The sequence below is a fragment of the Helicoverpa armigera genome, chromosome 5 (genome assembly GCF_030705265.1).
Source record: "Helicoverpa armigera isolate CAAS_96S chromosome 5, ASM3070526v1, whole genome shotgun sequence".
Lineage (NCBI taxonomy): Eukaryota > Metazoa > Arthropoda > Insecta > Lepidoptera > Noctuidae > Helicoverpa > Helicoverpa armigera.
Genome location: NC_087124.1, coordinates 3,240,522 through 3,267,196, shown reverse-complemented (window position 1 = coordinate 3,267,196; position 26,675 = coordinate 3,240,522). Strand labels below are relative to the sequence as shown.

The 26,675-nt window shown below is 33.6% G+C and overlaps 2 protein-coding genes across 2 annotated transcripts in view; one reads left to right on the top strand and one right to left on the bottom strand.

Annotated features, from left to right (window-relative positions):
- Positions 1-9,641, bottom strand: part of 5-ht2b (5-hydroxytryptamine (serotonin) receptor 2B) — a 117,174-nt gene extending 107,533 nt beyond the window's left edge. Inside the window, exon 1 of the mRNA XM_021345868.3 lies at positions 9,443-9,641. The gene's annotated coding sequence lies outside the window, so the exon portion shown is untranslated. The remainder of the gene's footprint in view (positions 1-9,442) is intronic.
- The window catches only part of LOC110384560 (uncharacterized), a 434,794-nt gene that overhangs the window by 386,036 nt on the left and 22,083 nt on the right, over positions 1-26,675 (top strand). The window lies entirely within an intron of this gene.

Sequence of the window (26,675 nt, the reverse complement as noted above, 5' to 3'; positions counted from 1 at the left end):
ACCTAGATAAAACTAGAAAAAAAAAAATTTTTTCATGGATTGATTGCCTGAAAGAGGACATGAAGCAGAAGGGAGTGGATGTAAGTTTGACGTCTGAACGAGAGGTATGGAAGAAAAATACATGTTACGCCGACCCCAAATACTTGAGAACAGGGCAGGAAGATGATGATGATGATAAGGTAGAGTATAAGATCCCCAACGAAAGGTGTAGATATCAGGTAATTATCATTCCTTATACTATGGCAAGAATTTCTGTTTTCGCTGTGAAAGAGACCCCAAAATATAAGACATATAAGACAATCATTTGACGGTAGATTAAGCAGGTCACTCGCCTCAGAAGATTGCTGACTAAGCCTTAAGATTAGGCCCAGTCTAACTTATTCCAACATTATGAGAACCTTAGTATTATTATTTTCTTGAGTTTTGGTAATAAATTATCATTAAACTGTGTTGTCGTGCTAGCCAAGAGGGTATATGCACCCACCTCTCAAATATGAGCGTGTGGGTTCGATTTCAGTTCAGGCAAATACCAATGTAACTTTTCTGAGTTTGTATGTACTTTCTAAGACTATCTTGGACACCAATGACTAATTAAAGGTGAAGGAAAACATCTCGAGGAAACTTATACTATAAAGTCTGAAATCACCAGCCCGCATTGAGCAAGCGTGGTGATTAATGCTCAATCCTTCTCCGTGTGAGAGGAGGCCTGTGCCCAGTAAAGGGTCGACAAAAAAGCTGATGACAATCATTAAAATATGCATTTTATTCTTCAATGAATACCAAATAAAACGTGAATGGTATAATGAAGCAATTTATTTAAAATACTTTCATTTATGCGTGCAACACGTGATGAGGTTTCATAACAAACAGTTAATTACATGTATTTCCGATATTCAATGTGAAAATTGACTTTATAAATATTATTTACGTTGAATAAACACTGACTGTTGAGTAGGTGAATTGAATGTTTGTTTGATATTTTAAAACTCGGTGATAATTAAACTATTGTTAACTTTGAATGAATATATCAATAAGTATAGATGAAACGTCTTTTTCCATTAAAAATGTATAATAAAGGAGTCTCCCTCTAAAACTAGACTAAAGCTTAAGACAACCCATTAACCAATGATAATTCTCACGTCCCAACCATTTTCTCCATCCACTACACATGACAATAATTAACGGAACACAAAACTGTTCTAAATAGCTAAACGTCCTTTGCATTTTACATATATTTTTATGCGAATTGCAGTACCTTGTAATGTAAAAATGTAAATAAATAAGTCTCCCTCCAAAACTAGACTAACGCTTTAGTTAATTTCTCCATTAAATTGTAACCATGCACTACGTATGACATTGTTTTAAGGTACACAAAACTATTCTAGAAAGCTATTCTGTGGACTCTACCATCACATGGAAGATTTCCATTTACCATCAAACATTTTGGTCACACACTCACGTATCTGTATTGATACCTACAGGTACTAAAGGTACCAACAGACTCCACTACCAACACGCCACTCGTTCCTTTCTGATCGTGTTAACGGCCTTTCATCCGATGACAAATTGAATATAGACCCGCACTGTGCTCGGTGTATGCTCGACACGATTTAACGTACGAGCTCACTTATACACGGAATTTATCTGATAAATGGGATTTTGGTGAACGAAGATTTTTTTTAGTTGATGTGAAATGTTGTGGTGAGATTTCATCTTTCAACGCACACTGATGGAATCTTACCTTTTGGATTATAATAGAGTGTTCCTTAAAAGAAAAAACGTAACTGAGAATAAGTTTATCCGTGGCAGAAATTAACGTAGGCTAATGTGACAGAGATAGGAAGATAGAAAGTCCTTTGTGTGTTTAAAATTTTTGTCTCATAAAATTCAAATGAAAAAGTATAGCGTTATTTTGTTATTTAAGCTTACTACAGGGTTGATCATGTGTTATTTCCCATGACACGGATGAATTGCCGAAAACAGGTCAATGATAAACATAAACCACCTGTTGTAATAATGGGTTATAGTGATAGATAGCACAAGCAATATATACATAGTTGTTATAGTTGTTACATACCCGGATATAATGTACCTGTAGCTATGTGCTGTGCGGGTTTCACATATAGTGTAACATTTGTTCAATTATATTAGTGAAAGCTTAAAAGTACCAAGTTACTTTCGACTCAGCTGTAATTCGAATACCTAGGTAGTACCTAGTTGCAAAAGCTCTGTTTTTCTTAATTGTAAATTAAATTAAGAAAAATAACCAATAGGTACAAATAAAATAATTATTCAATATTGAATCTTTTAATCTGCATTTTTTTTACACAGCGTGCTCTTGTCTCAAATATGTACCCTATAAACGGGAATGCCCATAATAACCTCTAGTTGTTCCCATAACACAAACACGTAGGTATAAAGTTAACTGAGCTATAAATGTGCTTGAAAACTATCGACATTTTACTAATAGGATGCTCCGTTAACTATTGCAGCGTTATGTTAAAGCTGCCTCTACACGATGCAATTAATAGTCTGGTGATTAAAACGTTTATATCGGATTATATGAGCATGAACTGGGAATATTCGAAGAATAATGGTTATATAAATATTTAATTAGATATTTATTTACTAACACTTAATGCAAACCCGAAAAAAAAGTGTCGATAATCGAAAGTATTAATGAGTAAATAATCTTGGTATAACTTTTAATAAGTAAAATAAAATTTTGAGTTCAAAATATCGTCACTTTTTGTATTTATAAGGAAGTAATCAAAACAGATGATGCCGGTTCAGGAAAGTACGGTATATAATGAAAGAACAACTCATTAATTTGTACATAATATTCATTAATTTACTGCCCAGTAATTAATCTTCAGGTCACCGCCCTTTATGATCTTCCCACATAACATTAATATACTTATAATTCTTTACTATTCTGTCAATTACATTATACAAATAAACAAAAAATACTATGAAATGTCAATCCATCAGAAAATATTTGTGGGCGTCAATAAAAATAGTATCTACATATTTACCATATTAATAAATCGTTTACTGATCATTATCAAACAACATCATGTCTAGACAGTGTCAATGATAAAATACTCACAACCTTTTAAAAGTACATAATAAAATAATCAAAATAAAATAATCAAAAGTTTATGTGATTGGAACAATGAACCATAATTGCTATTGTAAAGCCCCGTAGCAGAACGAAAACGCTAAATATGTAAACCTTTGTCATGAACTACTGTATTTTTTTTTTTTTTTAGCTATCGTATGAAAATCTGTTCAGTTTTGAGTTGATCGCGAACAGACAGATACATGACAGTTTAGTTTTGTAATATGTACTGATGATTTTAAATCCGGAAATCCGTTGTTGGATGCAGTCTTGGCCGAATATTTTTTTTTGTACTTTTGATTTACTTTAATTTTGTGTTATCTAAAGAGCAGTGCTCAACAACTAAGCACAGTGATTTGTGGCACCAAAAGAGTTTATCTTAGAACAGTAATGCTCAAGCCTCATAAAAAAAGATTGTAAAATTGTTGTCTCACAGTGTATAAGAATCCTTAGCTATCGAAGCGTTCAATTAAGTGTCGTCACTAAGTATGTTTGTTGGGACATTACTTGCAGTAGTTGCTCTGTTCTAACGGGCTATTTGCACTCTTCGATAGAAGGAATTGTTGTCTCAATTTACAGTGCTTTTTTTATTAACACTTAGTAACACTTACTTGCTATAAATACAGTCATTAGTACTTTACGACTGCGATATACCCAAAATCAGAGTAGCTTTTCGTGCAATATCTGTTAAATTCTCAGACTAATTTACTTATGTGGTAGATTAAAAATGAACTGAACCTGCGGAAAGGAAATTCAATGATAGTTAAAAAAAACATTCGAATCGTAACTTATAGGTATGATCTAGGCAAGTTACTGTAGGTATAAAATAAATAATAAAAACTCTTCCAGTTATAGAAAGCTATCTAGTATTACCATGATTTACGTCCACAAAAAGAGACTTCGTGGTCAGAACCTATTAATGAATAAAAACAATGTATGACCGACATTAAAATTGTGTGGGCTTAAATGTCATATTCAACTAGTACTACGAACTATTAATAATAATTATTTAAGGTAGCAATTAGTATTATAAGTTATTTCTACGTAAGTGAAAATAATTATGCATGTATGCAAGTTAGCTTTTTAATATGCGGGTTAATTTCTCTCGCACGTCTTAACAATAAGAGTGAAGAATTTATTAATACTTTGTACGTTGTAAGGTAATGTGTAATAAATTATTTTGTTAATTATATCGTTCCATAGTATTTATTATCTAGACACACGGCAGTGTGTCCGCCAAGTTCGAGCAAAAAAGGCGACACACCGGCCGTGGGTTATATTACACGAACCATTTCGGGCCAAATTCGACCCCCCTGTAACTCAAAATCTATTTTATTTACGCATATCAAATTTCTAGTATCTGTTGAGACCCGCTCACTTATCTAAAATACAAAATTTCATTAATATACCTATTGTAGGTCTTGAGATATTGACGTCAGAAAATCGCTATTTTTACTATTCACTTATTCACTTATTCACTGATTCACTGACTCACTCATCAAAAACCTAGACCACTTCCAATGGTCGTATTGACTTGAAATTTGGCATGGAGGTAGGTCTTTATGTCAAGGTAAAGGGAAAAATCTGAAAATGGCCAAGTGTGAGTCGGTTTCAAAATAATGAAGGTGTTTTATACCCGGTGTAAATTTATACCCCTAAGGAACTAAAACGAACTAAATTTATCTATATTTATATAATATATCTTCGAATGGTACAAAGGTTTGTATTTAGTCAAAGTAAAGTAAAAATCTGAAAACGGCCAAGTGTGAATCACTTTCGAAAATAACGAATGTGTAACTTTGATCCACGAACATAATATATGATAACATGTCATGTCAGTCAGTTGGTAAATCTAGTCATAGTTAATCTAGTTCATTTCTTTGTAAGAAACATAGTGCATATTAAAAATCTAAAAGATAGTATAAATGAGACATTTCTTTAACTAACTTCATCATAAGAAAAAATAAAATAAACAACCTTACAAAAATAAATGAAATCCCACCCAAAACAAAATGTGAAAGACTGCCAAGTTCGATAATATGGGAATGCTTCGCCTATAAAAGAAGTGAGATCTGAATAAGTACCAAGTTCCATACACATACCTCAGTTAAAAATAGTTACTTTTTAATGATGATTACTTGGCAAGTTTTAATAGAAAATTAAATACTTGATTCATTGCGTTTAGTAGGTTTATAACAAGGTGTATGAAAACTTGCCAAGTAACATCATTAAAAAGTAACTATTTTTAACTGAGGTATGTGTATGGAACTTGGTACTTATTCAGATCTCACTTCTTTTATAGGCGAAGCATTCCCATATTATCGAACTTGGCAGTCTTTCACATTTTTGTTTTGGGTGGGTAATATACTCTGTAACAAGTAACTACGATCAAAAAGAACAAATGTATATAGGTTTTTCTTTTGTATAGGTAGTATGTTTTTCGTGGAAATTATAATGTGTAAATAATCAATTCTAATGTATCTTGCCCCAATGTAAGAAGAGGGTGTCATACGTTTGACTCTGTGTCTATATGTAGTACAGTAGCTCTTAAACAGATGAACAAGTTACGACGCACTTTTTATTATCTATACTAATATTATAAAGAGGAAAACTTTGTTTGTTTGTTTGTTTGGTTGTAATGGATTAACTCAAAAACTATTGTACCGACTTTAAATATTCTTTCACCATTAGAAAGCTATATTATCTGCGAGTAATATAAGCTATATTTTATCCCGGTGCGGGCAGTAGCTCTCACGGGACGCGGGTGAAACCGCGGGAAAACGGCTAGAACTTAAATAAAACATCAATATCAGATTCATAAAAGAGATATGGTAAATATCTTCCTTGTAAGTACCACCAACTATTCCTCTTTCTTTTTGAAAGTGGCTGTAGTTAGCTTAGTGGAAAGGCTAGGGAGCGTGAACTTTGATATTATCTAGCTACTGTCAAAGTTCACATCATGTAGGTTGTCACGTGGAAATGCTCTTCAGCTTTAATTAGCAGCCTCTTAGGGTCATATGATTTACTACGTAGTCTTCACGGTGCCACCCGCATCCCAAGGGAAGTTCTTCCAGCGCCAGGATAGACAGTGGCCTACGTTCTTTGTCAGGATTTAAAATACTTGTGTACTAAAAATTTTAATAGGAGTATAGTATCTTGCTACGTAGGGATTAAACTATGTACCTACATGGCATATGTGTGATAGTGAGTGTAAAATTAATACTTTAAGTAAATAATCAGGTTTCTTTATGACTTACTCGCCTCTTTAACGCAGTTTCACCCGCGTCCTGTGGGAACTACTTCTCTCATCGAGATAAAGTAGTAGATGTTACTCAGAAAGAGTGTAGCTTTCCAAAAGTGAAAGAATTTTAAGAATCAGTTCAGCAGTTTCGAAGCTTTAGGGAACAAACAAACCAATATAAAAAAAAACCTTTTTATTATATTATGTAGGATAGATAATATCCTCAATCCTTCTCCATGTGAGAGGAGGCCTGTGCCCAGCAGTGGGACGATAAAAAGGCTGTAACAGTAACAGTAACAGATAATATCCGTTGCCCCAACTTGGTTAAAAAACGATAAGTTCGCCTACAAACAAAAGGCAAACAAGCTAATAGTTCCAATAAAAAGTAAGTTAAAAGTAAAACGGTGAAATATGGCGGAAAAGTTTCTTTCGCCAGTATTTGTTTAGTGAGAATATCGCAAAGTTTTGCCCGTAAAAAGAAAAATAAAAGATAAATAAAGTTGCCAAGCTGAGGTTCGGCGCTACAGAATTACATTTATTTATAGGCATTTTATTAGAAGTTTGTAACATGTCTTTTGAACTGTATTTTTATATAGCTTTTTCAAACTATTGTATGAAACATTTTGTAGGTACTGATTTGATACGTTACGGCTCATTTTAATAAATGACAATCGGTCTCCGAAATTAGACAACTACACCGCGATTCCCATGTACTAAAGGGACATCTTCCCACACCCGGACAAAAGGTACCTACCATGTATCAGAAAAGTAGTATCTTCTGAAAGATCCTGTGTAAAAAAGAGAAACCTATATTGAGAAAATAAAATTATCAGACCTCAGTCTGAAATCTAGATTGAATATAGGTTTTATTTATCCTAATACAAATACCTAGGGATATTCAACCCAAATACAGCAAAAGATCATACAAGTACAATCACAGGTACCAAACCTAATAATACCTACATTTGAAAAGAAAATAAATACCCGATACTTACAAATAGAATACTGAAAATGTTTTCTGGTAAACCTTACTGAAATCCAATCGAATCGCTCTCGATGGAATATCAGTTTCAATCGAAATATCGCAAATAAAATATCATAGATCGTAACTCAGTTGTCCGCTAACAAATATTGGCTAGGGTTGTGGTATTATCAAATAAAATAACTTCTTAGTGTGGAATTCTTGGTCAACGGATCAGTTAAGTATCTTCTATCTAAGGAATAAATATGGAGGAACACATTATCTTAATGAAAGCTGTCAAAGAAAACATATAATTTAGATATAAGTTATCTAGTGATTGTAAAATCAGCCCTCAACTGACAATTTTGTATTACATTTTTTAATTCAGAAACGGGTGTTGCGACGTCACTCAGAGTAAAACGATTATCAATATGTAAGTAGGTACTTATAGTCGATAAAGTTCGGTAAAATGATGTTAGATGTAATGAACTAACATCGATAAACATGTCGATATTCAATCTGATACATCACTTCATTGTCCGGTACGTTATCGAAAAAGTTACCTGTTTATTGATAACTGGTTTTTTTTTCTATATGAGGAAAACTAGATGGAAATGGATACTGGAAAATAGATGTGAAGCCTTTGAACATAATTAGGTACTATAAAAAAGGTACCCATCATAAATTACTGCAGAGATTCAGAATAAAAATTTGCAAAATGCACTGAAAATAAAGAGACTTGTTTTATTCAACTACATTTCATCGGAGTTTTAGCTTTGAACGGAAAATTATGCAGCAATCACAGAAACGCACCAAGCTTTAATGCTATGAATACTGTGGAGAACTCCTGTATATTGCTAACTTTTTGTTGGCCTATATAATAGTTTGATCGAGCTTATAAATCAGTATGGAGATTAATGAAAAACAGAAGAAAAAAACCAGTATCAGAGTGACTAAAAAGTTTGACTTAAGGGCTTATCACATTTGACTAAATTCAGTCGTCTAATTAGGATTGTTTTATTAGGTTTCTAAATGATGTACGGTATGATTTGACTGAATTTAGTAACTAGACGACTGAATTTAGTCAAGTGTAATAAGCCCTTTAGTGTAAAATTATGTTAAAAATTAACTGTCAAACAACCATTGGGCCAACTATTGGCCGACAATTTAATGTGCAGTACCTATGTTCTCAGTGTGATGGGTTTTTTGCTGAAATATAAGAAATAACCTTTTTCGTACGATAGGGGAAATCCAAATACTTATGTATGATTATGTAAGATGCTGCTAAGTATATTTAAATATGTCATTTGTTTTGTTTAATAGGTCTTCACCAAACGGGAAAATGGTACTATGTACGCATGTGAAATTAAGATTCTAAAATACTGTTCGAAGTAGGGTATACGATATCGATAAAATATTTGGGTAATAAATGTAATTTGTTTTTCATATAACGTATCGAAAATGTCACAAATTATACACACTGTATCATGTAAAAATAGGTGCAATAGTGCATATACGCAAAATAGTAGTTGACTACGTGGTCGAACAGTTAGTGACGTCATTAAAAAATTAATTTTAAACCAAAATCGATCCCTAGACTTCCCGAAACTGAACAAGAATTATTTAATGAAAACCATTACGTGCAGAAGCGATAATATTCTATAAAACACAAATTACACAAAAAAAAATTGTACCCTACAAAAAATGTTATATTATGTAATGTTTTTTTTTAAATAATTTTATTTTTATTATTTTGAATAATTTTAACCGTTGCAGTAATAAATCCAATTCATAAACTTACGTACAGGTTTTATTCCTGGTTGAAAACTTTAATTAAAACCAATTTCAATTACATCATTAAGGTTCTATTTATATTCTCTCAAGACTAATTAATTACCAAAAAGTTTCCTAAACTGTTTTCCTTCTTTTCAAAGACAGTATACAAAAATATTTAACTTTTCTTTCCTTTCTATGTAACTTAATTGCGCTATTAATTTTAATGAAATCTACTTACACTTGTAAGTATAAAATAAAACGATTATAATAACATAATCAAAACTTTTTGTAACGCTGTGTACACAAATTAAAATACGTACTGGCTAATAAAAAATCAACCAACCTTCAAACACTCAGTTTATGAAGAAAAAAAAAACGAACACTCACAACACAATTTAGAATACCAAATTCCAAATTTGAAAACAAAAAACTGTCACTGAACGTCACGATCACAAACACTATATTATTTCTAAAGTTAGTTATGTACGCGGAGGGAGCGAGCACGCGTGCGGCCGGTCCGACGTATCTGGCCGAATGACAGCCTTGCCGCACCTGTTGTGTTCACAGCTTTACGTTAACGAGGCTCTATGAACTACAAATCGGGCTCTTAGTAGCTCTTGCATTTACAGCAATACCTGAGTGTTGTATTGTTGGCCATCTTAAACCGTTTCGCCTTTGAAAATGTTCGCAGAAAGTAGTACTTACGTTTGCATTGAAACTTATTGGAACAACTCTTTATGGAATTTATTGTGAAGGTAAAATCTTCTGAAATCTTTTATGTTATCATTTTGTCGTATAAGACTAGCAGTTTAATATCAGGGCGTATCGTTCAAAGCTTAGCCCAAGGGACCCTTTCATCTTTAGAAGCGTTCACATGTAAAATTGCCCCGGTCTTTTCAAAGAACCCGCAATTGTTGAGCTAAACGTTTTTCTGTACATATATGAGTACAATAACTCCGGGTTCTTAGGTAAGTATGTACATACAACTACTTTCCGTTATATAGCGTATTTCTTTTGGGAAATATTAAGTAGGTATACTGTAAATATATAAAGAAAGTATTCTAAAAATAAAACTACGTCATGCTTTTGACCACTTTACAACCCTTGAATATTTATGAAGATATTAATGTCCCGGGTAAGTTATATCGGGAAACCTATACTTACCATTGAGAAACGTATTCTCGTATTGAAAATCGATATGTTATTTTGAATGGAATATGAACATGTGGCAAATATTAACATCTGCCAGATTTACTTCCTTACTTGTATACCATGAACAACAACCGACAATGGACAATGGAACAGTAACCATGTTTGGGTGTTAAGCAATAATAAATATTATCGCTAAAATGACTGAAGCAATTGAGATGAAACTTAGAAAACTTAGGGCAGCACACCCTATAAGTAGTATATTTGTAATTTCTACAGGTAAATGTATCCGTATTATAGATGTTTTATTTCATGATACATGATAATTTAGCAGAAGTAATTTTGTACTTTCTACAGGTAAATGTCTCCGTATAGATGTTTTATTTTGCAAAACCGGGTAACCCATACTTGTGTTTTAATGTAATTGTACATTTTACATTAGTGTTGCATGGCTCAGCTAAACGCTCCTGAACTTACTTACTCATACAAAAACAGTGTGCATATACATTTACACACACAAGTAAAGCTCACCTGCTTTCGTTGAAATAAAACCTCTATAACAAAGTGCGCCAGTATTTTGATAAACGGAATATCATTGGATAGTTCAACCGGGCGGTAGTGGATAAGGTAGGATGGCCATAAATCCTAGGAGTGGATCATCCGTTAGTGGAACCTGTCATATATATTGTCTGTGGGCGATTGGGTTTTAGATAAAAGTGTTGTGTATAAAGAGAATTTACTATATGTTTTGAAGGGAAAAAGTTAGTAGGTACTTTTGTAAAAAATACTGTCAGTTATGTTCATATAACCAAGCTATTTAGTGAATTTAAAGACAAAAGTAAGTCTCTAAAGGTATCTTTACTAAATTAAACTGGTAATAATTACTATAGTACCTAAGTTTCGTTTTAGAGAAAAGTTTTAATCCTGAAGCAGAAAGTTAATTTTCTATTACTCCCATCTTCAGATTACAAGTGGAACCACACAAAATTCCAAGACATTTGAATTAACAATAATCAATTTCAAGAAAACATTCGATAACTTATCAGTTTACGTTACCCATTTTAAAACTACCCCAATAAATAAATACTTCTCAATTACACCCGTATGATATAAATTCTCCCGTCGTTTTACCCCTCGGGGAAAACTTGTGGCAAACAGTTACCCGCTTCGCGTAGGTGAGAGTAACATTCCACTAAGTTATTTAAGGAACTTACTGGTCGTCGCGAAGTCTTTTAAGAATGTTTACTGAAGGTCTATTAGGTTGCAGACTTGGTATAAGTTGGTATTTGTAATTCTTTGAAAGGATTATTTAATAAATTGTAGGTAACTGAAAGAAGTTACGTAATATCGTAGCAATATTTTCAAGTAAGTTAAAAAACAATACCATATATAAAAAAGTATAGGTAAAGTTTCATTGGGATATGAATTATGACAAAAACCGCCAACTACTATGCAACAGTTTTACTACTTATGTAAGTGTAACAAAAATATTTATATTTCTTCGTGACCCAGAAATTATAGCACTTACACGACCGTACTTAAAATGTATTCTTTGTTGCTTGAATCCGTTATCACTTAGAAACCAGCATTAATATAGTTGCAGCCAATAATCTAACAACTAGACTAACCAAGAACCAAAAAGAAGAAGATGTATCAGTTGCCCAGGATGCGAAGGTCAGTTAAGCAGTTGCTCCATGTCTGTCCTTAGCATAGTTGGGAAAAGGCTAGTCAGATAATATCGACGTATATAGTGACAGGTTTCCACTCACTTCCTATCACATCAACACTGGTAACACCACTCCTCCCATTTCATAAGTAAGATAAAACCAGATCAATCCTGATACAGTCAGTAACCGTTAAATTTATTCTTAGTCAGTGATCAAAACATACTTGAATATTATTGTTTCGAGTATTATTGTAAGGAAACTTTGCAAAAAAATTGTCAATCAACTCGGCACGGGTCACGATGTCGAATGTTAATTTATTTTTACTGTTGCTATGTTTTATTTTTAACTGCACGTGCGGAGATAATAGTTACATTAGACAAAGTTAAGACTGTTTAATACTTTAAATATAGTATGTATTTCAAGCTGTACTACATTCTCTTTGAAAGTACAGTTAGTAAGTCTGAAAAAAAAACAACATTACAAAATACTCGGACACTAACCATCATCATCATCCTCCGAGCCTTTTCCCAATCATGTTGGGGTCGGCTTCCAGTCTAACCGGATTCAGCTGAGTACCAGTGTTTTACAAGAAGCGACTGCCCTATCTGACCTCCTCAACCCAGTTGCTCGGGCAACCCGATACCCCTTGGTTAGACTGGTGTCAGACTTACTGGCTTCTGACTACCGGGCTAATGACAGCCGGGACCTACAGTTTAACGTGCCATCCGAAACACAGTCAATGGTGTCTAAGATATACTTAGAAAGTACATACAAACTTAGTAAAGTGGCATTGGTACTTGCCTGACCTGGGATCGAACCCGCGCCCTCATACTTGAGAGGTTGGTCCTTTACCCACTAGGCCACCACGACTTAACTTACTCGGACACTAACCGTCGTCAAAAAAAAATTCAAATTATTACGTTGAGATAAGGTCCGTTTTGCAGCCGAACTTTATTTTAGACATGTTTTCAACAGATGTTTAAGTTTTTGTAGAAGGACAGTAAAATTTCAAAGTTTCCGATTATCCAAGTTATTTTGTCATTTAGTCGCGATAGTTACTTGTGAAAGAATTTATGACTGGTTTTCACAAATGCCAATCAGAATGAGACGCCTTAATTATGTCCTAATCATCAACACAAACCAATTAATCACTATTTATTATTCAAAGAGTAATTTACCATTTACTTATATTCTATATTCCTAAACAAACTACGCGGCTTTCAACAACTATATAGGATTTATTCTAACCGTAACTACCACATTTTTTTGACAGGATTTTACTAAAGTTTTCATCAAAAAGTTATAATTATAAACAAGTTTTACTCCTTGTATTTTACAGCTACAGTTCAGATTTTATCAGAACAACTTTAAAAGTTTTGATTATATCTGAGTAGAATCTAATATTCTAAACAAATTGCTGTTTGTTTGTTACACTTCTAAAGTTTAGGTTTATAAACGCTGAACTAGACATAGAGAAACTTTTTTATACTTTGGACTTGGCATTTGTCATTTTTTTTTGTTTGTTTGTAAACTAAACCGATTTGAAAAATTTCAAGTAACATAGGATATATTTTGTCACGGTAAAACAACTTGTTATTATATTACTACAAGTTTTGGTTCTCACTGTTTTAATTGCCGTAGTTAAATGTTTTCAAGACATTTATAATTCTTCTCCTTACAAAATGATATAAACTACAATTACTATTATTCCTGGGAGTAAGGAAGTAATTTAATCTCTACGAGTCAAAACATGGAAGACAGTTATTACTTAATAAACACAATAAAGCGAAAACTAAATTCATAAATTGTATTTGTCGCTTTTCAAGTTTAAGTTGAAATTAATTCAATGTCTTTTGAGAAGCGTAAGCATGATTATTTAATTTAAAACTAACCCACAGCGGGAGGGGTCATTTGATGATTTTTGACGTCGTTAAAAAAAGATCATTTATTTGTGAAATTCAGAAAAAAAACCTTGTCAATACCTATCTATCTAAATAATATCTATATAATCTTAGTTTAACTTTCCTATCCGACTACATTGAAAAGAAACACCGATACACAAGGGTCAAATTCACTTTTACAATCCGAACATTAAAGACATACCTATCATCTCACGAGTCACATGACCAAACGCCAGTATTCTTCCAACACTTAGCACAATGGTACAAGTCGTGCGAGTGGGTATCCACCGTCGGAAACAGCCTATCACGTCAGTTGGCTTGGGGCCAGCCATTTATCACCACTTACAATTTATAGCATCTTGTACGATCAATATGGTGTAGCTTCATGTTTAAGGTGAAACTGGGTTTGGTTGTGAACTGTGTGTTTTATTTAGAGGGTATTTCGACGAAATTTAAATTGTAAAGAATAAATATATATAAAAATAAAACCCGCTTTCCGTTGTCACGACATAACATGAAAACGGCTAGACCGATTTGGCTGATTCGAAATTTAGAGGGGAGGTAACTTAGACCCGGGAGAAGGTTTTAGGATATCACCATCCACCTACGGGACGCGAGTGAAACCGCGGGCGAAAGCTAGTAAACAATAAAATTCACAGTAGCTCGCAAAAAAATACCCCACTATAGGATTTTATTTCTTTAATTCTTAGCGTGGGTGCACTCCCAAACACAGATCACACCTCCACAATAAATGTCTTGTCCAGTGTCATATTTGATATTTTGGCACTAGAATATTACTCGTATGAATAAACTTAAATAATAACTGACATTATGTAGGCGAAATTATGCTAATTGAAACGTAGTTGAAATTATCCGTGCATATAAACAAAAATCTAGTGTTTTTAAAATAAAATAAATACTGGTAGCAGTCACATTGTTTTTACGGTTGAACATGGGTTAGGCGTGACTGTCACAGGACATGTGTATGAGTGTGTGGGTGTAAAATGCACTTGTATGGTTCTTTGAAAATAAATGCATTTATTGCGATAAAATTGGAAACAAGGTTATTTTTTGTGGCAATTAATACGGAGTTAATTGCTTAAAATAATAATTAAATGTTCGTTACTCACGATGAGATGAAGAATATAAAATGAATATATGAGTTCATGACTTGTAAATTAAAGCACAAATTAAAACATAATTTATTAAAATGAATTAATGAAAATTCCTTAAAACCGCTTATAATTAAATAGTTCAGCGCCATTAATAAAACTTACACATAAATCTCTAGTCCATAATCATTCTATAAAACAGAACATCAAGTTTCATATAAAAATAGAGCGTATAACAATTTGTATGCGAACTACCAACGCCTACGTGCTACGAATTCAATAAGCTACGCGTGCTACGAATACTCTACGATTCTCGTAGCAATTTTAATTGGTAACTCGTCTACCGAAAAGTTTTGATTAATCTTAAATGTCATTTACAAGTTAAGATGAGGCTTAACTTCGAAGGCTTTTGGACTCCAATCATTCGGACTTTTTAAATGGATTTTGTGACTTGAAAATTGCTCGCAAAAGTACATCGAGATTTAATTGCACATCGGGGAAAATAAAAGCCTAAGTTGAAAATTAGAACTTTATACAGAAAACTGAAAAGCAATTTAGAGAGGTGATTATATTAGAATTTGTTTTTGTGAAGATTAATTACCAAGAATATCATTGTAGATTCGAATAGTTTGTAACTTTAATAAAATCGAACCTGAATGAAAGCTTTTAAACTTTGTACATGAAGATATTATTTTCTTTTAAAAGAATATTTTATTTCTATTTCACTTTTATAAATACCTTATTTCCCGAGGTAAAACAATTACTTTCTTTCCAGTTTACGAACATTAAATCGCTTACTCTGAGATTCCCGTTTTAATTTCTAATGTCAAAAGGTTTGCGACCTCTGAAATCGCAACATAATTGGCCTGAAAGAAAGGAGTTTCAGGAAAGTCCCTACTAAGAGGATCATGAAGTTTAAATGTAAATTAAGAGTACCTGCTCACCGCACACTTTTTAGTCGGCCTATTGTTTGATCGGGCTCTTGAAAATATCAGACCGACTAAAAAACTTTGATTGAATGCACGATTTTCTTTAAAAAAATATTTTTTTCCCATTATCGGGCCAACTGTTGTTACGAGACAGAAGCCAGTGAGTCCGACAACCAGTCTTATCAAGGGGTATTGGGTTGTCCGGGTAACTGAGTTGAGGAGATCAGATAGGCAGTCACTCCTTAAAAAACACTGGTGCTCAGCTGTGTCCGGTTAGTCTGGAAGCCGACCCCAATACATTGGGGAAAAGACTAGGAGGATGATGATGACCGGCTAACTGTCGGCCGACTAAAAGTTTCCAGTGTGACCGTACTCTAAGTATTTTTTACACAAGTACTCGCAGTAATGCCATTAAAACTGGCTGTTTGTGAACTTGGTACAACAAACAGTTTGGCAAAACAACTTATTTTGTTAACTTCGTAATTAAGATTTAAGTAACATTTTTAGGGAAATGCGACTTAAATATTACAACTGGTTTACTGCGTTTTCTGGGGTATTTGTTGATTTTAATCTGTCACCTTAAGATGATTAAAAGGATAATAATCATGATGTTGAATTGAAGATGTTTTTAGAATTTTTATTTTTATTATGTTAGCAGGTTACACCTTAGAGGCCCATTTTAGGTGGAAGCTATATAATAGTATCAAGTATGTTGAGAATACTCAAAATATCTCTCAAAATAATTGGTTCTATTTTACTGGTTCTCAAGTCAATTACAAATCTTTTTTTTTTTTGTAAAAGAAATACTTTATTATACGCATAAGTGCGGGATAATGACCATTAATTAATTATTTATCTTTGATATTCCGTTTCATTACGATATATGGTAGATACTACATATGTGAGATACGATAAAACAAGTGGGTCCAACATCGTTGCTGGAGAGGTCCACTTAATGTTAATTAAAGTGTTACGGTTTTTATGAGTTCTTACTTGAAGTTTTAAGAGACCATACATAGCAATTTTATTTATTCTTTTTTTCGTCTGTTTTTTTACTGACCCTTATATTTAATAATACTTATAAGTAGTACTTTGATCTTATTTGTTTCGTTATCGATATATTCTTATTTTACCCATTTATAAAAAAAAGTATTATCCTGCTTTTGCTGAAACAAGTATTGGTGTATAAAACCAAACTTTTGAATATTTATTCTATCATCATCTTTATCAAATTCTTTCAGAAATAACGGCTTTCGAAGAGAACTTTGCATATGTTACATTAATACTAATAATAATGTTGACATGTATTAGATGAAGAAGAGTAAGTAAGTTATACTACTGCCCACTATTTACGTACAAACAAAAGTTAGCGTAACTAAATATATAAACAGATGTTCATATTAATCAACCATGTATTTGTTGACCAGTAATCGAATCTTCAATCATCATTATCCCAAATCTTAGAGCATGCAATCAACCGGAGCCTCCATGAACATAAATCTCCCTCCGATAAAGTCTGCCAATTTACACGCTCGGAGCTAGGCAACGCAACAAACAGTAATATCTCAAACTTGCATTTTCGATCGCAACGATACTCACGCATTATTCATTTAGGTACCTAAACACAAGCATAAACTTAACGTTCACGTGTACCTATGCACAAACGACAGCACGTAAACCTACCCTTAAGTTTAATGTTCGATTTGTACAATTTGTATGATTCGGGTAGGTTCATCTGCTGGCTTCTGTACATACGAGTATGTGCTCTTGAACCTTTTTGGCAGAGGAGAAGGCACAGCATTGGCGTCTCCAGTTATTAAATTCTCTAAGTACCAAGGAATGGAAACTTACCTTTTCTCATTAGAAATGTCTTGAGGCACCGATACTTGTTTGTAAGGATGTAAGGATAATACATGAGTGACCCAGTTTATTTGTAAACACGTGTAATGATCTGTGGAAAACTATAGTACAATTTATTGGTAGTGAGTTATTAGTTATGTAATCAATTGAATATTTATTTTGTTAAAACTTTTGTGCCACAAAAAGCACGTAAATATTTTTTACTTTGCGGCTTTGCGTAAGTCAATCGGTGTTGCCAGATCCTCTCTGGTTGTGTAGGATTGGCGTCCCATCGGGTTGTGAACGTGAGAGAATAGGTAGTGCACCTGCGTAGTGCACCTGTGCAAATGCTTGTGAACTATACCTCTAATACGTTTATGGTCTGCGCAATTGGTTGATCTCCTTCTAGAATAATTGCTCCGGCCGACCGATTAATGATCGAAATATTTTGCGTTTATTTATATCACATTAAATAAATTAATATTATTCATCAAGGTATCAAAAGCTTACCTGACTAGTAACTATAAATAAAATACTACATAAACTAACAGAAACGACGTAATACTGTCCATGAATATTATTTCTTATTTCGCTGAAAAACTCGTCTAGACATTTGTGACACTACCTATTTATATTTATGGTCTTACCTATTTTGTGTCTGTGTTCATAGACATGGAAATATTCTACTATTTTTATCTAAAAGACTATGAATACGACTATTCATACTTTATATGTTTTTTTAACATAACCTTTTTTTTAATACAAATAAACAAGTACATCTCTAGTAGTTACTTCATTAATACTACATTGACATATTATTGGAACTGTTAGATAAGCGCCTAATGAAAAAATAAGTTTCTGTGACGAATGTAATGATTTCAAATTAATTCAATTTCAATGTAATGATTTCAAAAGGAGTCATGAAAACACGTTCAAAAGCAACTGCTTGATTTTTACTCGACTTGATTTATATTCTTAACATTTAACGATCCATGAACAAAAAATATAAATCTAAAGATAGTTTGTTTTGTCACTTGTTCAGTGCTCAGTTCTTTCAGAACATAGAAACCATGAGGGGTGTCCAGTATTATCACAAAACAGTTATTCGTCATAAACAATTGTGCCAAGTAAGTCCCTAAAGTGTTGCGTCCATAGAAACCAATTAATAAAGCATAAATAAAACTCTAAATAACGGCCTAGAGGTCTATATCAATAATTTTTACCTTTTTCACGAACGAGCCTCGATACAAAATTGAAAACACTGGCGGATTAAATTAGCTTCACCGGTTTGAAATATGTGTGTGAGAGTTACGAAAAAACTAATGCTTTGGTATGTGGTATTTATTTTGAAAATTATTTTATACTTAGTCAGTATACTGTGTCTAAATCATTTTCATTGTTATTGTGTTACCAATTAATGTAAAAAAATTGTTTTTTTTAAGAATTATGACTGTATGGTGGGCCAAACCAGAACAGACACACTGAATTTTAAATTCAATTTGAACGAACAATATATCTTTTACAATTTAATTTTAGTTTTATTAATACAGTTCAGTTCACTCTAAAATATTCTTAATCCTACATTGTACTTAAAAAAAAACTCAGTAATAGAGACCTATTCTTTTAAAATTTCCCGCCTAGTATGCACCAACAGTCGCTCGGAATGAAGTTTTATGAAATACTAGATATTTCTGTCGACACCCACCGTGCTATTCACGAGGTAGTATTTTCCGAGAAATTCTCTCTATTTTTGCACAGAGGTGTTTCTGGTAAAAGGATATCTTTATCTTTTTAAATGTTGAACAAATAAATTTAATCTTTTTAAGTGTAAATAAAAGGTTAGTTTCATACAAAAACAAAAATGCAAACAAGGAGTCAAGTCCTAAGTGCGGTGCCGACCTTTAAAGTGCGTACTCTTTTGTTTATGATCATTATGTTGATCCAAATATATAGCACGATAAATAGGTAGTTCATTCTTAAACAATAACACTTTTTACCAGTTTTCCTTTGTCTAAATCAAAGTAAAGTTACAGCATCAAAAAATCCGTCTTATTTGCACAACAAAATACAAAGCCAAAAATATACACTTTACCGCAAAAATATTTGGTAAAGCTAACAATAAACACCTTCTCTATTCACGGAACATTCGTTGTCCGGACACCCGGACACCAGCTGTCCGGGTGTCGTCCGCAAAGCTAGGCGTCCGGATTAATGTTATTTTTATTTAAACGGGCGCAGTATTCGTGGCAGGTCTGTACGGGAGAATTTATTTTGTAGCCTAAAAATGTTTTTTGGGGTTCTCATTTTTAGTTTTCGTTATTGATATCTCTGTGGTTAGATGTGTTTTAGGTATACCCATAATTATATGTACAGTGTGACGAGTGACAGGGAGAAATGCAAACGAAAGATATATTGCGCCGACCCCAAATAAAATTGGGAACAGGGCAAGAAGAAGAAGGTATTTATTTCGGTATTTTTTTTTTTTTTAATTAGTCACATAATATTTTTTGCTTGGTTTCAGAATATAGATTTAGTTATTAGAAATATTATTCAACTTTTTCGATAAACTTAACTATCAAAGGCACTTAACTACCAAGTATAATTTTGACATCAAAAATCTAAGCATCTCTTTGAGCATAGAAACCAAATATATTTACAATCACTTCAATAAAATGAAGTATTTAATATCACATTATTGGCAATTACTTACGATTCAGCTGAATTCTGTTTGCAATCACTTAACAAGAATACATAAGTCCTAACAAATGTTAAATAAAACCTTTGCCTTTTGAAATCAAATATCAAAAATGAAAATTGCGATTCATCGTAAGTTGTGGGCGAGAAATATATCAGGCGTTATTGCAGTTGAAAATTGTATTACAAAATATAATATTAATAAATAAATATTGCAACACACTTACACGCGGTCGGTTAGCTCCATGGTAAGTTATTTATTAGCTTGTGTTTCGGGAGGCTAACATCATCATTGGCCACATCTTGGACAGATGATTGTGGCAGTGCTTGTCTATGCGGTTTTTAGTGCCGCAAGCACTTTATTTTGTGGCTGAATAAGCCAATGAATTAACATACACATATTATAACACCCAGACCACAGCCAACAAGTATGCACTTCACACAAACGTTGATCGTACCGGGACAATCAGTTCGGCAGTAGTCACCATAGCACCATCGAAGTGGTCATATATATGTTTTGCATACGATTTTCATAGAATAACGTAAATGAATATATTTCAGAAAGTAATATCATTAGCTATAAACGTGTTTACGTTTCGTGTACCCAATTCCTATTAATTGTTAATCGTTAGCTTAGTGACTTTGAATACATACCAGTGATTAAACACTACAATATATTTCATAGGAATTCAGTTAACTATAAAATCATCTAACCGTTAAACATAACAATTTATTTGTAAATGTAAATTCTGTTTGATTTCTGGTGAAATGTTATTTCTAGTATTGCCTACTAATGTAGACAATGTAAGCTCCAAGGGAATTTCGATAAAGTTTTACTCACTAAAAACTATCCCGATGATAGTACAAGCTCTGTATTTGGCAAAATAAAAATCTTCCATGTATACAAAACCCTCTATTTGAACTCATGCACATTTGAATGAAACAATATCAACGTTTGATTCCGTAACACAGGAAAAACTTGCAGGATTCAAAGTAAACAAACGAATGCAAACTTATTCTATTTCCAAAAAAAAAAATATCACAACCTCATTCGCGAACTATCCAAACTAACCCTAAAACGGTGCACAAAAATAAAAATCAATCACAAGCCTTACCTTTCCGTGCCCGATACACATTCGCCGGTCGCTTCTGAAAAAGATTAAACCGCTATCTATTGGGGTCAACGGACCGCATTGTGGAGCCCAACAAAGCACCCGGTTATAAATCATGGTACAGGTAATTTCCTACCATTACAGCTTTTCTAACGATCCGTATTGTTCCGTAGTGTATGCACGGGAAAATGGGCAGCGTGGCACAAATTACCCCCGTGTTTTGCAAGGGTTTTGAGGCTAGTGAAATTGGAACAATATCAACGTTGTGACCACCACAAAGTCTGTAAGTTGTGAAATGCGGTTTGACTGTGCTTTCTATAGATATTTACCACACCACCCCTCTCTGGATATAGCAAAATAACATAATTAGATCAAAATTACTTAACAGTTTTAATTACGTTTTTTTTTTCAAAGAAACGCTATCATCACCTTTATTCTACATTTTTTGTTCAAAGTCTGTCTCTCAACAAATAAAGTTCGAAAACTGTCCTTAAAAAATAAAATTGCAGTGCCAATCCCGGAGCAAAACCGAGACTCGCATTCTTGCAAAGTCAGCGAGCTTAAATGGCACTCCGTTGGTCACACCAGTCACTCATTGCCAAGTAACATCATTAAAAAGTAACTATTTTGAACTGAGGTATATGTAACTATGGAACTTGGTACTTATTCAGATCTCACTTCTTTTATAGGCGAAGCATTCCCATATTATCGAACTTGGCAGTCTTTCACATTATTGTTTTGGGTGGGATTTCATTTATTTTTGTAAGGTTGATTATTTTATTTTTTCTTATGATTAAGTTAGTTAAGGAAATGTCTCATTTATACTATCTTTCAGATTTATGCTTCTTACAAAGAAATGAACTAGATTAACTAAATGGACTAGATTTACCAACTGACTGACATGACATGTTATCATATATGTATTATGTTCGTGGATCAAAGTTACACATTCGTTATTTTCGAAACTGACGCACATTTGGTCGTTTTCAGATCAGATTTTTACTTTACTTTGAATTAATACAAACCTTTGTAACGAATTTCAGATCGGTACGACCATTCGAAGATATATTATATAAATATAGATAAATTTATTTCGTTTTAGTTCCTTAGGGGTATAAATTTACACCGGGTATAAAACACCTTCATTTTTTTGAAACCGACTCACACTTGGCCATTTTCAGATTTTTCCCTTTACCTTGACATAAAGACCTACCTCCATGCCAAATTTCAAGTCAATACGACCATTGGAAGTGGTCTAGGTTTTTGATGAGTGAGTCAGTCAGTCAGTCAGTCAGTCAGTCAGTCAGTGAGTGTATAGTAAAAATAGCGATTTTCTGACGTCAATATCTCAAGACCTACAATAGGTATATTAATGAAATTTTGTATTTTAGATAAGTGAGGGGGTCTCAACAGATACTAGAAATTTGGTATGCGTAAATAAAATAGATTTTGAGTTATAGGGGGGTCGAATTCGGCCCGAAATGGTTCGTGTAATATAACCCACGGCCGGTGTGTCGCTTTTTTTGCTCGAACTTGGCGGACACACTGCCGTGTGTCTAGATCCCGGGAAAGAATAACAAAGGTTGTTCAAATAGGTACTCATATAAGTCATTTACTATATTTACTTGAAATAGTAGATACTGAAAAAGAGTTAGTGATCTCCAACCACCACTTAGAAGAAATTCTTATGACCTACCACGTACGATGACCACCTACGACTTTTGCCAATTAACAATTTGTTCCCCGCAGTTCCACCCACGTCCCTTGCCAACTTTTTCTCTCATCCTGATAAAAAAGGGCCCATGCCCTTATTCGGGCTCTATACAATATGTGTAGATAAGTACCTTTTAGTAGTTAAGCGCGACAAAAAGGCAGAGTAACTTTCTAATTTATCATATAGATTAAGGATGATAGCAATAACTTATACAGCAAAATAAGAAAGCTAATAAAACAAAAGAAAACGGATACATAAGAAGAATCTAGCAAACATCTAAACAGAGCGATCAATCATGTTTTTGTATCAACAAGGCCAAAAGTAAACATTTCGTTTACCGCCCTTAGGTATCGTTGAAATTGCTTCCTGTCTGATCCCTACATAGTATAAACCATAGACGTTTACTATGTCTGTCTGTTTGTTTGTGCGTTTTAATCCGCGCTATGTTAATTCACCAAATAGTTTCCCATACATTTTTCTTTTTTGAGTAGATAGAGATTCATGAGGAAGATTGCCGGAGCTGGGCCACGTCCCTAGTAAGTATATTAGTTTTGTTTCGCTTACAAGCAAATATCACAAACATCTGAACCGTTTAAGATGAACACTAGTTTCGAAAAGGTGGATTATACCTACGCTTTTACCCAGGTGCAAAAAAATTTCTAAGGTCACGGGTGCAACCGCGGGAAACAGGCAAGTTTACATTATTTACGTCGAAACTTTGTACGTCTATTGTTCTCCTTTCATAGCCCAACTCAAAAGAAGAGTTATGTACAGTGGGTGTTAAAATAAAAGTAACATTAAGGGTAAAAAGGTAGGCTTTTTAGATTACTTTTTTTTCATTTGAAGCAATTTCTGGTGTCTAAAAAGGTGATGATGAAGTTTTTTTTTCAAAGAGTTTTTACTGTTGAATAATTTGCAATGTAGAAAGAATTGAATGGAGCTGGTTTTGCTTGCTTTGTGCATTGTGTTTATAAAGACTTGTTGCGTATTAAAAGTAATAATAGAAGTATTGTGAACTACGAAGGATGAGTTATTTTATCTAGCGCAGTTGTGAGTCTGCCTGCTACGCCAGAGGTAGCATGTTCACATCCCACATAATTTTGACATTTGTATGCATGAACATGGGTGTTTATCAATCAAATGTATAATAATGTAAGTATATACAAAGAAAAATTATACATAATAAAATAAGTAAACAGCCTTCTTTTTTATCCGGTTGATGGGGCCATTTTGCTGGCTGAAGCAAATTTTCTTATTATAGTTTATAAGTATTAGGTACAGTATGTTTTTCATTCCAAAGTACTCAGTATCAACTAAACCCATTTACCTAGCAATCTGATTCCCCCTAAAATAAAACAGGTCACATAATACAGCGAAACGCGTCGACGTTACAGCAATAAAATGTTGATTCCGATAACTTTATGGGCCAAGTTTTACAACTTCCTTGAGAAAACCAATAAATTCCATCAGCGGGGGCAGGAACACAATATTATCAAGTAAATGTACCTACTTATTCACTTAGGTACTTTGTACCTAAGGCAGATTGTTTAATTGAAACGGATCTGCAATTATTTGAAATTGTTACATATTCTTTCATTTTTTTGGTTAAGCACATAGGCGTGGAATGCATGCTAATATCATCAGAATCAGTTTATATACGGGTTATAAAAAAGCGTGTAAAAAAAAAACATTAAATTACTAGGTGCCTACTAAATGCATGTCCCTATAAACATCGCAATTGAACAAATTGCCAATCATTTGTGTCTAGGCGCTTAAATTATAATTATATCTTTTTACACAATTAATTATATCTAACACAGTATTATTTTATGTCTTTTCGAGACTTTGCAACTACACAGAATGACTGCACAAATTCAGATGAAATTTTATATAGTGTGAAATAAATGGTGTCCAGAAGATGATTACAGGCTACATTACAGGCCATTTGGCCTGATTCACACTTTACCATAATACTACGTTAAACAGATGTTAAACACTAGAAATAAGTTCTAATACTTTCCTACCCCTTCTAAATCCTAGAACAACTACAAAAAAAGGTGCTAAGGTCAAACTCGTTAGTGAATGGTACATTAACTGTCAAACTGTAGGCATTAGAGCCAATATGTTACGTAAAGCAACGTACAGAGAAGGCGTTCCAACGCTTGCATACTCGTAACGTATATTCGTAGACTGTGTAGTAAAAATATTAAACTTCACTGCAATCAAGACCTTGTCGGCCACGGCGGCTATTTTTGAAGATCAACTAGGTACGACAGTTAGTTAGACATTAAAGACCGCAATTATTTCCGCAGGCACAGGTACACTATCATAATTCGATGGGACGGCAATCCTACACGACCGGACAGATATCAAGCGCACAGGTCCAACATTTACGTGCTCAAATATATATACGCACGTCCTACTTCCAGACTACGAACTGGTTTGTGAATGTTTTTGACTTACCTAAGTGATGTTTGACCATAATTATACGAGACGTTACATCCAAAGAGATTTAAGTCACTCCCGAACCCAGAAACAAAAGCCTATCAAGTTTTTGGTCCCTGGAGTGTAAGTATTGAACTAATACAACGGCTAGTATGTACACAGCTTAACGTATTTATCCTCGAACATTTGTGATGGCGATTACGACACCTAATGGCGGAGAAATTGCTTACCCTGATTTATTTAAGGGTGAAATTCGACGCTTATTTTTGTACAATGTTCATTTGTAAAGGTAATATGAAGATTTAATGATAGGAAGTGGCGTCTTGTCAATTTTAATGAGCCTGCGAATATTCATTCATATTATTGTGTAAAAGAGAAATGTATCAAATATCAAATTAATTTTGTTTGTAAGGAACAAGGCATGTGGGTGAGAGAATTCCAAATTTCAAAAATTACTTCCAGCCAGCAATAGACCTCCCAACGGGGCCCAGTAGGCCAGCGGGGCCCAGCAGGGAAAAGGCCTGCCGGGGCTGCGGGATTGGTCGAAAGATTTACCGCGGCCCTGGTATATAAAAGTCAGTTTTAAGTCAGTCAGAGTCTGAAACTCCCTCACCGCTTCTAACCCACAGCGAGAGGGGTAATTTGATGTTTTTTGACGTCGTTAAAATAAAATAAAATGCCAGCAAATAGATCAAGGTGTAATATTGCTATAAAAAGCTAGAAGACCTTAGCACGGTTATGAATATGTGAACCTAAGGGAAACAATACATAATTTACCCGTTAACCCGTTTAATGAATTATATTATTATTATTATTCTTTATTGTACACAAAAACATATAAAAATACACACAACACAGAGAAGACATGTACAAAGGCGAGCTTAACCCAGAACTGATAGACAGATAGGAAGGTTTAATGAATTATACCTACCTATCTTTGTCGTACCGACCCACAGAGTAATAATTGCTAAATATACATACTTAATTTGAACAAAAACGTCCAATTTCTATAGA